Source organism: Schistocerca cancellata, chromosome 2 (genome assembly GCF_023864275.1).
Source record: "Schistocerca cancellata isolate TAMUIC-IGC-003103 chromosome 2, iqSchCanc2.1, whole genome shotgun sequence".
NCBI classification, from domain to species: domain Eukaryota; kingdom Metazoa; phylum Arthropoda; class Insecta; order Orthoptera; family Acrididae; genus Schistocerca; species Schistocerca cancellata.
Genome location: NC_064627.1, coordinates 800,071,818 through 800,088,638, shown reverse-complemented (window position 1 = coordinate 800,088,638; position 16,821 = coordinate 800,071,818). Strand labels below are relative to the sequence as shown.

Sequence of the window (16,821 nt, the reverse complement as noted above, 5' to 3'; positions counted from 1 at the left end):
CTCGACTCTTATAACTGCCATCTGGTTTCTGTACAAATTATAAATAACCTTTCGCTCCCTGTATTTTACCCCTGCCACCTTTAGAATTTGAAAGAGAGTATTCCAGTCAACACTGTCAAAAGCTTTCGCTAAGTCTACAAATGCTAGTAGGTTTGCCTTTCCTTAATCTTTCTTCTAAGATAAGTCATAAGGTCAGTATTGCCTCACATGTTCCAACATTTCTGCGGAATCCAAACTGATCTTCCCCGAGGTTGGCTTCTACCAGTTTTTCCATTCGTCTGTAAATAATTCACATTAGTATTTTGCAGCTGTGACTTATTAAACTGATAGTTCGGTAATTTTCACATCTGTCAACACCTGCTTTCTTTGGGATTGGAATTATTATTTTCTTCTTGAAGTCTGAGGGTATTTCACCAGTCTCGTACATCTTGCTCACCAGATGGTAGAGTTTTGTCAGGACTGGCTCTCCCAAGGCCGCCAGTAGTTCTAATGGAATGTTGTCTACTCCCGGGGCCTTGTTTCGACTCAGGTCTTTGAGTGCTCTGTCAAACTCTTCACGCAGTATCGTATCTCCCATTTCATCTTCATCTACACCCTCTTCCATTTCCATAATATTGTCCTCAAGTACATCGCCCTTGTATAGACCCTCTATATACTCCTTCCACCTTTCTGCTTTCCCCTCTTTGCTTAGAAGAGGGTTTCCATCTGAGCTCTTGATATTCATACAAGTGGCTCTCTTTTCTCCAAAGGTCTCTTTAATTTTCCTGTAGGCTGTATCTGTCTTACCCCTAGTGAGATAAGCCTCTACATCCTTACATTTGTCCTCTAGCCATCCCTGCTTAGCCATTTTGCACTTCCTGTCGATCTCATTTTTGAGACGTTTGTATTCCTTTTTGCCTGCTTCATTTACTGCATTTTTATATTTTCTCCTTTCATCAATTAAATTCAATATTTCTTATGTTACCCAAGGATTTCTACTAGCCCTCGTCTTTTTACCTACTTGATCCTCTGCTGCCTTCACTACTTCATCCCTCAGAGCTACACATTCTTCTTCTACTGTATTTCTTTCCCCCATTCCTGTCAGTTGTTCCCTTATGCTGTCCCTGAAACTCTGTACAACCTCTGATTTAGTCAGTTTATCCAGGTCCCATCTCCTTAAATTCCCACCTTTTTGCAATTTCTTCAGTTTTAATCTACAGTTCATAACCAATAGATTGTGGTCAGAGTCCACATCTGCCCCTGGAAATGTCCTACAGTTTAAAACCTGGTTCCTAAATCTCTGTCTTACCATTATATAATCTATCTGATACCTTTTAGTATCTACAGGATTCTTCCATGTATACAACCTTCTTTTATGATTCTTGAACTAAGTGTTAGCTATGATTAAGTTATGCTCTGTGCAAAATTCTACCAGGTGGCTTCCTCTTTCATTTCTTAGCCCCAATCCATATTCACCTAATATGTTTCCTTCTCTCCCTTTTCCTACTGTTGAATTCCAGTCACCCATGACTATTAAATTTTCGTCTCCGTTCACTAACTGAATAAGTTCTTTCATCTCATCATACATTTTGTCAATTTCTTCGTCATCTGCAGAGCTAGTTGGCATATAAACTTGTACTACTGTAGTAGGCATGGGCTTCGTGTCTATCTTGGCCACTATAATACGTTCACTATGCTGTTTGTAGTAGCTTACCCGCACTCCTATTTTTTTTTTATTCATTATTAAACCTACTCCTGCATTACCCCTATTTGATTTTGTATTTATAACCCTGTATTCACCTGACCAGAAGTCTTGTTCCTCCTGCCACCGAACTTCACTAATTCCCACTATATCTAACTTTAACCTATCCATTTCCCTTTTTAAATTTTCTAACCTACTTGTCCGATTAAGGCATCTGACATTCCATGCTCCAATCTGTAGAACGCTAGTTTTGTTTCTCCTGATAACAACGTCCTCCTGAGTAGTCCCTGCCTGGATATCCAAATGGGGGACTATTTTACCTCCAGAATATTTTACCCAGCATGATGCCATCATCATTTAACCATACAGTAGAGCTGCATGCCATAGGGAAGAATTACAGCTGTAGTTTCCCCTTGCTTTCAGCTGTTTAAAAAAGCAAGGCCATTTTGGTTGATTTTACAAGGCCAGATCAGTCAATCATCCAGACTGTTGCCCCTGCAACTACTGGAAAGGCTGCTGCCCCTTTTAGGAACCACATGTTTGTCTGGCCTCTCAACAGATACCCCTCCGTTGTGGTTGCACCTACGGTACGGCTATCTGTATCGTTGAGGCATGCAAGCCTCCCCACCAACAGCAAGGTCCATGGTTCATGGGGGGAGGTATAATAATTATGAACTAGGACGAATTTCATGTCAGACTTATTGAATGAGCTGTGTCGGTTATTGCATGTGAAGAAGTTAAGAACTAGTTCTGTTCAGCTACAGACCAATGTTAGAACAGAATGGGTATATAGAACAAATGGGCAAATGTTAAGTTACTACATGAACAAACATCATATCAACAGGGATACTTATCTAAGGTATGTCAAGTCAGTGTATAATTTGAAAGTACACATGAGTACTGGGTTGTCTGTATATGAGGTGGTGTATGGTCTGCAAATGCCAACCCTGTTCAATTTGATAAAGACAAATCTGGAGGCTCAGTAAGCAAGTTTGCAAACACAGTACAGGAAGTAGGGAAATGAGTATATAAGACAAATACAAAGTGTTAGAGAGGCACGAAAAATCAGAGAGATGTATGGTATATTAAGTAGGTCAATGGGTGATGTTCTCCAGTCCTTACATGCCAAAAGGGAAGATGAAGAAGTCATCACAAGGTATCAAGGATCCTATCAGGTGGAGGAGATTTCTTTTCCAGTTAACATGAAGCTTCAGATGCCAACGAAAATGATGATAGTACGTGTTGCAGGTCTACGATGTTTTTGAGGAAGTCTGGAGTCGATACCAGAAGTTTCCAAGGAGTAGTCAGAGAAGAACACAAGAGAAAGAAATGCAGGAAGAGACAAGAAGACTTGGTTGAGTATGTGCATGAAATACGGTATTTATTAGGATAAAGAAGATGAGTGATGTTTGCCAAGGATTTCCTTTGTTTATATGTTTACATATGTATAGGAATACAGTGAATAAGTTATGTTGTTTTTGTTCTTCAGTCAAAAGACTGGTCTGATACAGCTCACCATGCTACTCTATCCTGTGCAAGCATCTTCATCTTGAGTAGATACTGCAACCTGCATCCCTCTTAATCTGCTTACTTTATTCATCTCTTGGTCTCCCTCTATGATTTTTGCCCCTCCATGCTTCATACCAGGACTAAATTGGTGATCCCTTGGTGCTTCAGAATGTGTCCTACTAACCGGTTCCTTCTTTTAGTCAGGCTGTACCACAAATTTCTTTTCTCTCCAATTCGATTCAGTACCTCCTCATTAGTTACGTGATTTACCGATCTAATCTTGAGCATTCTTCTGTAGCACCTCATTTTGAAATCTTCTGTTCTCGTCTTCTCTAAACTGTTTATAGTCAATGTTTCATATCCATACATGGCTACACTCTATACAAATACTTTCAGAAAAGGCTTCCTGACACTTAAATCTATACTCGATGTTAATAAATTTCTCTTCTTCAAAAAAACTTTTATTGCCATTGCCAGTCTTCATTTTATATCCTCTCTACTTCAACCATCATCAGTTATTCTGCTTCCCAAACAGCAAGACTCCTTTACTACTTTAAGTCTCTCATTTCCTAATCAAATTTCCTCAGTATCACCTGTTTTAATTGACTAGATTCCATTATCCTTGTTTTGCTTCTGTTGATTTTCATATTATATCCTCCTCTCAAGATACTGTCTATTCCATTCAACTGCTCTTCCAAGTCCTCTGCTGTCTCAGAGAGAATTACAATGTCATTGGGAAACCTCAAGGTCTTTATTTCTTCTCCCTGGACTTTAATTCCTACTACAAAATTTTCTTTTGATTTCTTTACTGTTTGCTCAATATACAGATTGAATAACATCGGGGATAGGCTACAATCCTGTCTCACTCCCTTCTCAACCACTGCTTCCCTTTTGTGACCCTTGACTCTTATAACTGCCATCTGGTTTCTGTACAAATTGTAAATTGCCTTTCGCTCCCTGTATTTTACCCCTGCCACCTTTAAAATTTAAAACAGAGTATTCCAGCCAACATTGTCAAAAGCTTTCTCTAAGTCTACAAATGCAATAAACATAGGTTTGCCTTTCCTTAACCTATCTTCTATGAGCACTCATAGGGTCGGTATTGCCTTGCATATTCCTACATTTTTCCAGAATCCAACTGATATTCCCCAAGGTCAATTTCTACCAGGTTTTCCCTTCTTTTGTACAGGATTCTTGTTAGTATTTTGCAGCTGTGACTTATTAAACTGATAGTTCAGTAATTTTCACACTTGTCAGTGCCTGTGTTCTTTGGAATTGGGATTATTATATTATTTTTGAAGTCTGAGGGTATTTCACCTGTCTCATACATCTTGCTCACCAGATGAAAGAGTTTTGTCATGGCTACCACTCCCAAGTCTATCAGTAGCTCTAACGGAATGTTGTCGACTCCCAAGCCCTTGTTTCAATTTAAGTCTTTCAGTGATTTATCAAATTCTTCATGCAGTATCATATCTCCCTTCTCGTCTTCCTCTACGTCCTCTTCTGTTTCCATAGTATTGCCTGCAAGGACATCTCCCTTGTATAAACCCTCTATATACTCCTTCCACCTTGCTGCTTTCCCTTCTTTGCTTAGGACTGGTTTTCTATCTGAGCTCTTGATATTCATATAGGTGGTGCTCTTTTCTCCAAAGGTCTCTTTAATTTTCCTGTAAGCAGTATCTATTTTACCCCAAGTGATATATGCTTCTACATCCTTACATTTGCCTTGTAGTCATACATGCTTAGCCCTTTTGCACTTCCTGTCAATCTCATTTTTTAGATGTTTGTATTCCTTTTCGCCTGCTTAGTTTATTGCATTTTTATATTTTCTCCTTTCCTTTGGTTAAAGTCACTATCTGTTGTATCATCCAAGTATTTCTACCAGCCCTCATCTTTTTACCTACTCGATCCTCAGCTGTCTTCACTATTTCATCTGTCGAATCTGTCCATTCTTCTTCTGATGGAGTCCTTTCCCCTGTTCTTGTCAATTGTTCCTTAATGCTCCCTCTGAAACCACCGAAAACCTCTGGTTCTTTCAGATTATCCAGGTCCCATCTCCTTAAATTCCTGCCTTTTTGCAGTTCCTTCAGTTTTAATCTGCAGTTTATGACCAATAAATTGTGGTCAGAGTCCACATCTGCCCCTGGAAATGTCTTACAATTTAAAATCTGGTACCTAAATCTCTGTCTTACCATTATATAATCAATCTGAAAGCTTCTGGTGTCTCCAGGTCTCTTCCACGTATGTAACCTTCTCTCAAATGTTTTAAACCAAGTGTTAGCTATGATTAAATTATGCTCTGTGGAAAATTCCATCAGGCAACCTCCTCTTTCATTCCTTTCCCCCAGTCCATATTCCCCCCACTACTGTTCCTTTTGGAATTCCAGCCCCCATGACTATTAAATTTTCAGCTACCTAAATCATCTGAATAATTTCCTTTATCTTATCAAACATTTCCTCAATCTCCTCTTCATCTGCAGAGATAGCTGGTGTATAAACTTGTACTACTGTGGTGAGTGTGGGCTTCATGTCTATCTTGGCTAAAAAAATGTGTTCACTATGCTGTTCATACTACCTTATCTGCACTCCTATTTTTTTTTACTCATTATGAAACCTACTCCTGCATTACTCCTATTTAATTTTGTATTTATAACCCTGCATTCGTCTGACCAGAAGTCCTGTTCCTCCTTTCACTGAACTTCACAATTCCCACTATATCTAACATTAATCTATCCATTTCCCTTTTTAAATTTTCTAACCTACTTGTCCGATTAAGGGATCTGACATTCCACGCTCCAATCCGTAGAACGCCAGTTTTGTTTCTCCTGGTAACGACATCCTCCTGACCATACAGTAGAGCTGGATGCCATAGGGAAGAATTATGGCTGTACTTTCCCCTTGCTTTCAGCTGTTTGCAATACCAGCTCAGCAAGGCCATTTTGGTTGATGTTACAAGGCCAGATCAGTCAATCATCCAGACTGTTGCCCTTGCAACTACTGGAAAGGCTGCTGCCCCTTTTAGGAACCACATATTTGTCTGGCCTCTCAACAGATACCCTTCTGTTGTGGTTGCACCTACGGTACAGCTATCTGTATTGCTGAGGCATGCAAGCCTCCACACCAATGGCAAGGTCCATGGTTCATGGTGGGAAGTTATATTAGTGTAGTGATTTTTTCTCTTATAGTTGTTGTATGTGAATAGGCTTGCTAATGGCAGCAGCCTCCTGGGAAGGGTGGTCCTAAGATTGTGATACATCTAGGGCAAGAATGGAAAGAATGCGAGTTATTGCATTTTATCACCTGGATCAAGGTGCAGGCAGTAGAGAATCATCACCTGGAAGGAGGAGTGCTGTTCTTGAAGTAAGAGGATGTGATACCTACCAGCAATCGGTGGGCACTGAAGGTGGTTTTTAATACATGGGAAATGCTGAATGAACTGAGGAGGTTGGTAGAAGCATTCAACATACTTAGGTAAAGTGCAAAGAGTGTTGGGGTACACAAGAAAGTGGCACGGGAGGTGATAAACTGCATAGATCCTACAAGCAACTACAAGAACAAATGAGACAAGCAGTGGAAGTTGTGCCACATATATGGCAGAAGAGAGGATGGTTGAATGCTGGGGGTAAAATTTTGAAAACAGTGTTAGGAATGCCAGAGAAGAGTGATAGAGAATTAAACAAAGGTGTGGAAACAATTACAAAAATTTGGTGAGCGAAATAGGTCAGCAGAAGAAGAAAGGCATGCTACACAGATAAGTGAAGTGCTTAATAACACATGGCTGTTATGGAAATTAACTTGTAGAGTAATAGATTATGCTTAAGCATTGGAGGATGTGATGTATCAGAATTTGGGAGTGCTGCAAGTGTGGGTAAAAGTATGGGACAAGGGAATTGTATTGACAAGGCTGTTACAAGCATTAGTGGGTAGCATATGGGGGCATGCACGAGTAGTAGTGTCAAACTCGCAAGAAGCCATATATCATGCATAGCATGGACAACTGAGTGCTAATCTTTTGTCATCTGAACAGTACCTGTTGTGGTTACAGGGAGCACAGCATGAGCAATCGGCTGAGTTAAGCCTGATTATGGAACTCAGTAGACAAAACGTATCCTTCTGCTACCACATAGCATCAGTAGAAGTGGAACCTGACGAAGCACAATTGCACATTCTAATTCGATTCCCAGAAACAAGGAAACACACACCATTTAAGTTTTATGCCATTCACACATACCCAGTGAAATGGGAAGTTCTTGGGAAATTTGAGCAGTTGAGGATCCAAGCGGTATTATTAATTTTGGAAGATAGTAGCAGGTATGCAGTAATGATGGAGGAGGAGTTTCAACATTGTCGAAGGGGGGCAGTCATGGTGTGTCCAACCAGGATACTACAAGCCACCCAAAGCACATGTGCAGTACAGTTGTTCTTAGCCAGACAGAAGGAGCTAGACTGTCTGGGGATATTGTAGAACCCAGACTGAATTTCCACAAGCAGGTTTTCACTGGATTTACACCCACTTATGATGACATGGTAACAGTGGGAGTTGGTATGAGCATGAGAAGTTCATGGAGGCCAGACAGATTGAAATTAAATGAAATGTGTTATTGATCAATGGGACTACACGTGACGTAACATGGCCAACCTTCCACATTCCACCCACGATTATGGAAATCACACAAGTTAACATCTCACAGCCACAGTTGTATTGGCTAGATGTAACTTTGGAATTATTGCCAGCACTGAATACAACATTCCTAAATCAAACATCCACCCCATGAACCATGGACCTTGCTGTTGGTGGTGAAGCTTGCTTGCTTCAGTGATACAGATAGCTGTACCATACGGTAAACCACAACGGAGGGATATTTATTCAGAGGCCAGACAAACGTGTGGTTCCCGAAGAGGGACAACAGCCTTTTCAGTAGTTGCAGGGGCAATAGTCTGGATGATTGACTGATTTGGCCTTGTAACATCAACCAAAACACCCTTTCTGTGCAGGTACAACGAACAGCTGAAAGCATCGGGAAACTTTAGCCGTAATTTTTCCCGAGGGCATGCAGCTTTATTGTATGGGTAAATGGTGATGGTGTCCTCTTGGGTAAAATATTCCGGAGGTAAAATAGTCCCCCATTCGGATCTCCGGACAGGGACTACTCAGGAGAAATGAAACTGGTGTTCTGCAGATCAGTGTGTGGAATGTCAGATCCTTTAATCAGCAGGTAGGTTAGAAAATTTAAAAAGGGAAATGGATAGATTATAGTTAGATATAGTGGAAATTAGTGAAGTTCGGTGGCAGGAGGAACAAGACTTCTGATCAGGTGAATACAGGGTTATAAATACATAATCAGATAGGGGTAATGCAGGAGTAGGTTTAATAATGAATAAAAAAATAGGGGCATGGGTAAGCCACTACGAACAGCACAGTGAACGCATTATTGTAGCCAAGATAGACACGAAGCCTGCACCTACCACAGTAGTACAAGTATATATGCCAACTAGCTCTGGAGATGAAGAAGAGATTGAAGAAATATATGGTGAGATAAAAGAAATTATTCAGGTAGTGAAGGAAGATGAAAATTTAATAGTCTTGGGGGACTGGAATTCAATAGTAGGAAAAGGAAAAGAATGAAAAGTAGTAGATGAATATGGAATGGGGGTAAGGAATGGAAGAGGAAGCTGCCTGGTAGAATTTTCCACAGAGCATAACTTAAATCACTGCTAACACTTGGTTTAAGAGTAATGAAAGAAGGTTGTACACATGGAAGAGGCCTGGATACACTGGAAGGTTTTAGACAGATTATATAATAATGGTAAGACAAAACTCTAAAAAATCAGATCAACAGGAAGTGCAAAATGGCTAAGCTGGGATGGTTAGAGGACAAATGTAAGGATGTAGAGGCATATATCTCTAGAGGTAAGATAGATTCTGCCTACAGGAAAATTAAAGAGGCCTTTGGAAAAAAGAGAACCGCTTGTATGAATATCAAGATATCAGATGCAAAACCAGTTCTAAGCAAAGAAGGGAAGGCAGAAAGGTGGGAGAAGTATACAGAGGTTGATGTACTTGAGGGCAATATTATGGAGATGGAAGAGGATATAGATGAAGATGAAATGGGAGATATGATACTATGTAAAGAGTTTGACAGAGCACGAAAGACCTAAGTCGAAACAAGGCCCAGGGAATAGACAACCTTCCATCAGAACTTGGGAGAGCCAGCCACGACAAAGCTCTACCATGTGGTGAGCAAGATGTATGAGACAGGTGAAATACCCTTAGACTTCAAGAAGAATATAATAATTACAATCCCAAAGAAAGCAGGTGTTGACAGGTGTGAAAATTACTAAACTATCAGTTTGATAAGTTGCAGCTGCAATATTGACAAGAATTCTTTACAGACAAATGGAAAAACTGGTAGAAGCCGAACTCAAAATGATCAGTATGGATTCCGTAAAAATGTTGAAACACGTGAGGCAATACTGACCCTATGACTTATCTTAGGAGATAGATCAAGGAAAGGCAAACCTATGTTTCTAGCATTTGTTGACTTAAAGAAAGATTTTGACAATGTTGACCAGAATACTCTTTCAAATTCTGAAGGTGGCAGGGGTCAAATACAGGGAGCGAAAGGGAATTTACAATTCATACAGAAACCAGATAGCAGTACCAGGAGTTTAGGGGCATGAAAGGGAAGCAGTGGTTGTAAAGGGAGTGAGACAGGGTTGTAGCCTATCCCCGATGTTATTCAATCTATATATAGAGCTAGCAGTAAAGGAAACAAAAGAAAAATTTGGAATAGGAATTAAAGTCCAGGGAGAAGAAATAAGAACTTTGAGGTTTGCCAGTGACACTGTAATTTTGTCAGATACAGGAAAGGACTTGAAAGAGCAGCTGAATGGAATAGACAATGTCTCAAAGGAGGATATAAGATGAACATCAACAAAAGCAAAATGAGGATAATGGAATGTAGTCAAATTAAATCAGGTGATGCTGAGGGAACTAGATTAGGAAATGAGACACTTAAAGAAGAAGATGAGTTTTGGTATTTGGGGAACAAAATAGCTGATGATGGTCAAAGTACAGAGGATATGAAATGCAGACTGGCAATGGCAAGGAAAGTGTTTCCGAAGAAGAGAAACTTGTTAACTTCGAGTATAGATTTAAGTGTTAGGAAGTCTTTTCTGAAAGTACTTGTGTGGAGTGTAGCCATGTATGGAAGTGAAACATGGACAATAATTTGGACAAGAAGAGAATAGAAGCTTTCGAAATGTGGTGCTACAGAAAAATGCTGAAGGTTAGATGGGTAGATCACGTAACTAATAAGGAGGTACTGAATAGAACTGGGGAGAAGAGGAATTTGTGGCACAACTTGACTAGAAGAAGGGATCGGTTGGTATGACATGTTCTGAGACATCAAGAGATCACCAAGTTAGTACTGGAAGGCAGCACGGAGGGTAAAAATCGTAGGAGGAGACCAAAAGATGAATACACTAATCAGATTCAGAAGGATGTATGTAGGCTGCAGTAGGTACTGGGAGATGAAGCAGCTTGCACAGGATAGAGTAGCATGGAGAGCTGCATCAAACCAGTGTCTGAACTGAACACCACCACCACAACAATAAATCAAACATAAGAACTCAACCTAATACATTCCCCGGTTCAAGTCATTGCCAGCAATGAAGCGCACATTTCAGCTGAGCAGTTCAGAGAAGGACAACATGTGATGGCGATATGGAATGCCTCAATACCACAGTGGCTCTAATTCTGCTGTGTGCAGCTTCTATTCTTTTGAGGAGGAGAACCAACTGTCAGCATAAACTACCACTAGTCCAGTTTCCAATAAACTGTATCCTAGAGCAGAAGAGACAATGATAATGAAACCCTACGTGTGAATGAAGAAAAAATGTAAACGGTGAAGAGGAAAGGAAGCAGTTTGACAAGCCGTGAAGATCAAATTGCTAGAAGTGCAAAACAGTTGTGATAAATAGATTTATATGGAAAGCAGCATAGTAAGTACAACTGGATGCACTGCCTAACCTATGTGGGCAAGCTGCCAATCTCGAAGAACATGTAGTTTTATATGAAACTGGTTTTAAGTTTGAGCCAAGGGACAGGATCTTGTACATAGAGGGGACGGTATATGTAATGTACCATACCGATCATATCTGGGCATAATACTGCATGCATGAGCAATGTGGTGCAGTCTAATGCAGAAAGGGGCAAGGCAGATACCAACAATGACTGTGGCAATGTGTTTTAGAATACATCACTGATAGAGACACATATGCACCATAAATGCACCACTGTTAACCATATGTGCTGGACATTTTTATAATACAATTATTCTAGTCTTGCAGCCCTGCCAGAATGATGGGGTAGTGCTATATTAGGATGCCACATGAACACATCAGCAGAAGTCACCAGTCCGAGGCCACGGCAGAGCAGGCAGATGGTCACACTCCATGCACACCAGCCATCATCCACCGTCACAAGACGGGTGTCTCATTGTGGTGGCCATCGACTTCCATGACGCAGCCAGGCATCGCCCTGGGCCATAGTGAATACAGCGTCGTTGAGTGCATACTGCTGGTGCAGGGACCACATGGCCACCTTATGTAACAAGGCCACCAGCATGGTGGAGTAAAGGTAGCGATGCAATGCTCTGCAATGATACCACACGAGCAGCTATGCCCTCACGAGATGCTACAGTGTGGAGACCAAACATTCCCTATCTTGCTTCATAGCAAATGAGCAACTGTCTCTGTCCAACACCTCAAGCCAGTTTTGATGCTGTGGGAACAGGAAGATGAGGATAACCTACCACAATTACTGGAAGATTCTACATCTACCTCTATTTCAACCAACATGAGCCTTCATGCCAGCTACTTTTCCTCCTATGAGGAATACAGTGCCTCACCACCATCACCATCGTTGAATGGCATACCTCCCTGTAGCCTATCTTTCCAACAAGAGTATCCTTCTGTGTCCCGCACTGGAGAGTGTGTGTGTGCTCTGAGGTGATATAGACCTGTAGAGGCCAATATGAGCAAGCAAAATCGAGCTCTATGAACATTATATTTATGTAATGTCTTTTGTTTTATTCTTGGTATTTGCTTTTTCATTTTGGACTGTCTGTGCAAAAGCACATGTATTACACTGTATGATCATTCATGTTTAATGAAGTTGTGAAATCAGTATGTGTCTTGTTCCATCTACTCACCAGCAAAAATAAAAAAACCACAGACTTACAATCAGGTGCCTTAATTGTACTCATTATTACTAGTCCATCAAAAGTAAAGAGAATAAGAAATATGAATTGGAATAGTGCGTGCACTTCCATCTGTTCATGCACACAAACTGCCACAGTTAGATTTGGAAAGGTACAACAATGGTCAATGACTGACGTGCTGAAACATTCTTTTCTATGTTTTTTAAGAAAATTTAGTAGTCGTAGACAAAGATTATCTCACCAGGTGTCTTATATCATCACAACAATGTGCCTGCAATCAGGATGAATGAACCATGAGCATATATTGAAAATTCTTAAATCCAGGCACTTCTGCAGCCAATTAGTAACTCATATCTGTTTCCTTGTGATTTATTTCTCTTTGGAATGCAAAGGACACCATCCCTATGAATAGTTCAAAGGTATTGAAAACAGCTGCATCTGACTCCAGAGCATTCTTGTACGTGTTGTACAATTGCCAATGTGTTTTGAAAAATATGTTGGGAGCAGTCAATTTTCTTTGGGGAGACTTTTGATTACATATTACAACTATCAGTGACCTAACAAATGGACACTGAATGTGCTACCTCACTACCTGTCAGATGGGGACATTAAAGCTTGGTGGCCCCCTTGGTGCTGCCCATCAAGGTATCATAGTCAACAATGCTATACAACTTTACTATACCTCACTATACATTTTTCTGCCAGAATTTTAAGATTATTGGTATTTCTCCCATTAAGGATGAGGAAAACAAAATTCTGATTGCTGTGCTGCCAGGAGAGCACGACATTTACAAGACAGAAGTTAGAAGATTTATACATTTACATGAAAGCTGGTACGGGAAAACAGGCAGATATGACAAAAGAAAAGTACAGATCATTCAACAAAGGCAAGCAGAAGGAACTTTGCCTGTTTATGTATATTAGAAGGGAACATAGAGTGAAGAGTTCCTGAGGACTTATCAAAATTTTGAAACAATATTTTGTGTTACTTCAGAGGAATGCATAGGGCCTGAAAAATTTACAAGTTGAATAAAGAGCTTGCACTGACAAAAATGAAAGAAATTCCTTAATACCCCCTAAATCAAATGACTACAGCCCAACCCTATCCTCGCGAAGTCCCCACACTCTCCCACAAGCAGCACTACACCTTCCCCCACATCTACTTTGATATCCCTCCCTGACCCACACTTCCTCTTTATCCCCACCACTCACACCAGAAGCAGCTGAACTTCAGTCAAGTGCCCAGAGACAGTGGTCATGTGTGCATTAATTCTGCTTGTGTGAATTTGTGTGTGTTTTCTACTTCAGAAGAAGGCTTTTTGGTCAAAAACTTAAACTTATAGCAGTCTTTTCATTGTGCCTGTCTGCGACTCCACGTCTCCTCAATAATGTTGTTGACAGTCCTTTTTATCTTACATATTATGAGACGTGGTTATGAGAAGTTTTCCAGACTTTACAAAGAGGAATGAAAGGAAGAGGGTTAAGTTTGACATTTTACTAGGCTATTACCAAGATAATAAGAAGCAGAGCAGTAACCCAAAGGACAGGTGAAATAATTGCCCATGCTCTTGCTGAAACAAGACCAATATTCCTCTCAAATAATTTAGGGAACCATGCAATATCTATAACATAGTAGGTGGGTGATAATTTGAACTCTGATTCTCTCAAAAGTGAGTCAACTGACAAAAATCAAAACTGTTAATACATGCTGGCTTTTAAACTTTCTATTCCAGACACATCAAAATCTTCATTTTGAAAACTGTAGTTGATTTCACAAAAGCACTCATGTCCATTTCTTTTCCCCTTATTTATTTTCCCGTCCATCCAATTGTTTTCATCTGCTTGTATACAAATTGTTAATTTCTACAGTTTTCTTTTCAACGTGTTTATTAATTTTGCATTCAAGAAATCATTCATGCAGGAGAATTGTACACACATACCGTCATTTGACCACCATACTGGCTCCCATATGGACAACATAGTAATGAGCATCCCTGGTGTAGAGAAACAACTGAAAAATTTGAAAGCAAATAAATAACCACGTCCAGATGGAATCCCAATTCGGTTTCACAAGAAATACTGTGCAGCATTGGCACCTTTGCCTAACTTGCATTTAGCATGAATCTCTCACCCAAGCAACTTGAAAAAAGTGCAGGTGACTCTTTATCTAAGAAGGGTAAAAGAATGAACCTGCAAAATTGCAGACCAATATCCCTAACTTTGGTTTGCTGCAGAATCCTTGAATATATCCACAGTTTGAATATATTAATTTTTCTTGAGACCGAGAATCTTATGTCCACGAATCGGTATGGTTGCAGAAAGCATCGCTGATGTGAAAATCAGCTTGCCCTTTTCTCAAATGATATACTGCAAACTATGGATAAAGGGCATCAGGCAAATTCCATATTTCTAGATTTCCAGACAGCATTTGACACAGTGCCCCACTGCAGACTGTTAATGATGATACCAGCATAATGAATAGATCCACAGATATGTGAGTGGCTCAAAGACTTTTTAAGTTAGTGAGCCCAGTATGTTGTCCTTGATGGCGAGTGTTCATCAGAGGCAAAGTATCATCTGGAGTGCCCAACGAAGTATGATCACAGTGCCCCATTGCAGGCTGTTAATGAAGATAAGAGCCTATGGAATAGGTTCACAGATATGTGAGTGGCTCGGAGACTTTTTAAGTTATGGGACCTAGTATGCTGTCCTCAACGGCAAGTGTTCACCAGAGGCAAGGGTATCGTCAGGAGTGCCCCAGGGAAGTGTGAAAAGACTGCTATTGTTCTCTATATAAATGAATGATTTGGCAGATATGTGGGCAGCAATCTGTGGCTGTTTGCTAATGATGCTGTGGCATATGGTAATGTGTCGAAGTTGAGTGACTGTAGCAAGATACAAGATGACTTACACAAAATTTCTAGTTGATTATGAATGGCAGCTAGCTCTAAATGTGAAAACATGTAAGTTAATACAGATGAATAAGAAAAACAAAGCCATAATGTTTAGATACAGCATTAACAGTGCCAGCTTGACACGGTCACATCGTTTAAATATCTGGGTGTTACATTGCAAAGCGGCATGAAATGGAACGAGCATTTGAGGACTGTGGTAGGGAAGGCGATTGGTCGAATGCAGTTTATTGGGAGAATTTTAGTAAAGTATGGTTCATCTGTAAAGGAGACTGCATACAGGAGACTGGTGAGATCTATTCTCAAATACTGCTTCAGTATTTGAGATCCGTACAAGTTCGGATTAAGGGAGTACATCGAAACAACTCAGAGGTGGGCTACTAAATTTGTTACTGGTAGGTTCAAACAACACATAAGTGTTATGGAGATGCTTCGGGAATTCAAATAGGAATCCCTGGAGGGAAGGCAATGTTCTTTTCGAGGAATTTTATGGAGAAAACTTTGAAGCTGACTGCCGCCACCATACATTGTGGGTAAGGACCATGAAGACAAGGCTCGAGAAATTAGGGCTCATACGGAGACATGCAGACAGTCATTTTTCCCTCACTCTGATTGCTAGTGGAACAGGAAAGGAAATGACTTATAGTGGTACAGGGTACCCTCCACCACATGCCTTATCGTGGCTTGCGGAGTATCTATGTACCTTTAGATGTAAATTATACATTCTTTCACTCTTATTATAAATGATTTTCAGGCTTACTTTAAACCTTAACAGAGTAAATTCTTTCATTCATATTAAGGTATAGATTCTTCAGTATCTAACATAGATCTAATCAGTGCTTGCTTTTCAAGGACTATTAGTACAGATTCAGTAAGAACTTAAATTTATCGCTTTAAATTAAAAACAAGTCTGGAATTCCATATGTCTGCTTTAAGGTGTTTCTTACTATGTAAAGCAGTGTTAACAAAATACATAGAAACAAACAAAACAGTGATAATGGAATTGATAATATACACAACACTCTACCACAACTGATGAAGGCTTTATTTTACCCAGTGGGTCATTTACATTTACGTTTCCTACCCAAAGAGTTAAGTTCTTGCCATTTAAACTGAACAGATTTTTGAGATCTCTGTCACACAAAGGCAATGAAAGATAACAAGGGGTTTCAAATAATGGTTGACATATTTTTAAATGTTTTTATATGAAAAAGTTATTGGAGTGCTAAAGTAATTGGTCCATAAGGGAGGGGGGGGGGGGGGGGGACATTCAAAAATATTTCCTTGTATCCCATGATCAATGTTTACTCATTCAACATCATGTTCTTTAAATTACATCAAGAAGGAGGCCTTTCAGGGATGCAGGAAGCATCAAGTTCAATATTAACAGACAGAACTAACCACTGCAGACTAGTTTGGGTGACTGTATGAAAAACTGTATATGTATGGCTAGTACTAACTGAAACATTAACAACTGTTTAATATGAACGTAAGT

The 16,821-nt window shown here is 40.0% G+C and overlaps 1 protein-coding gene across 1 annotated transcript in view; it reads right to left on the bottom strand.

The window, feature by feature from the left end:
* Positions 1-16,821, bottom strand: part of LOC126162657 (cryptochrome-1) — a 78,859-nt gene that overhangs the window by 16,702 nt on the left and 45,336 nt on the right. The gene's annotated exons all lie outside the window — the stretch shown is intronic.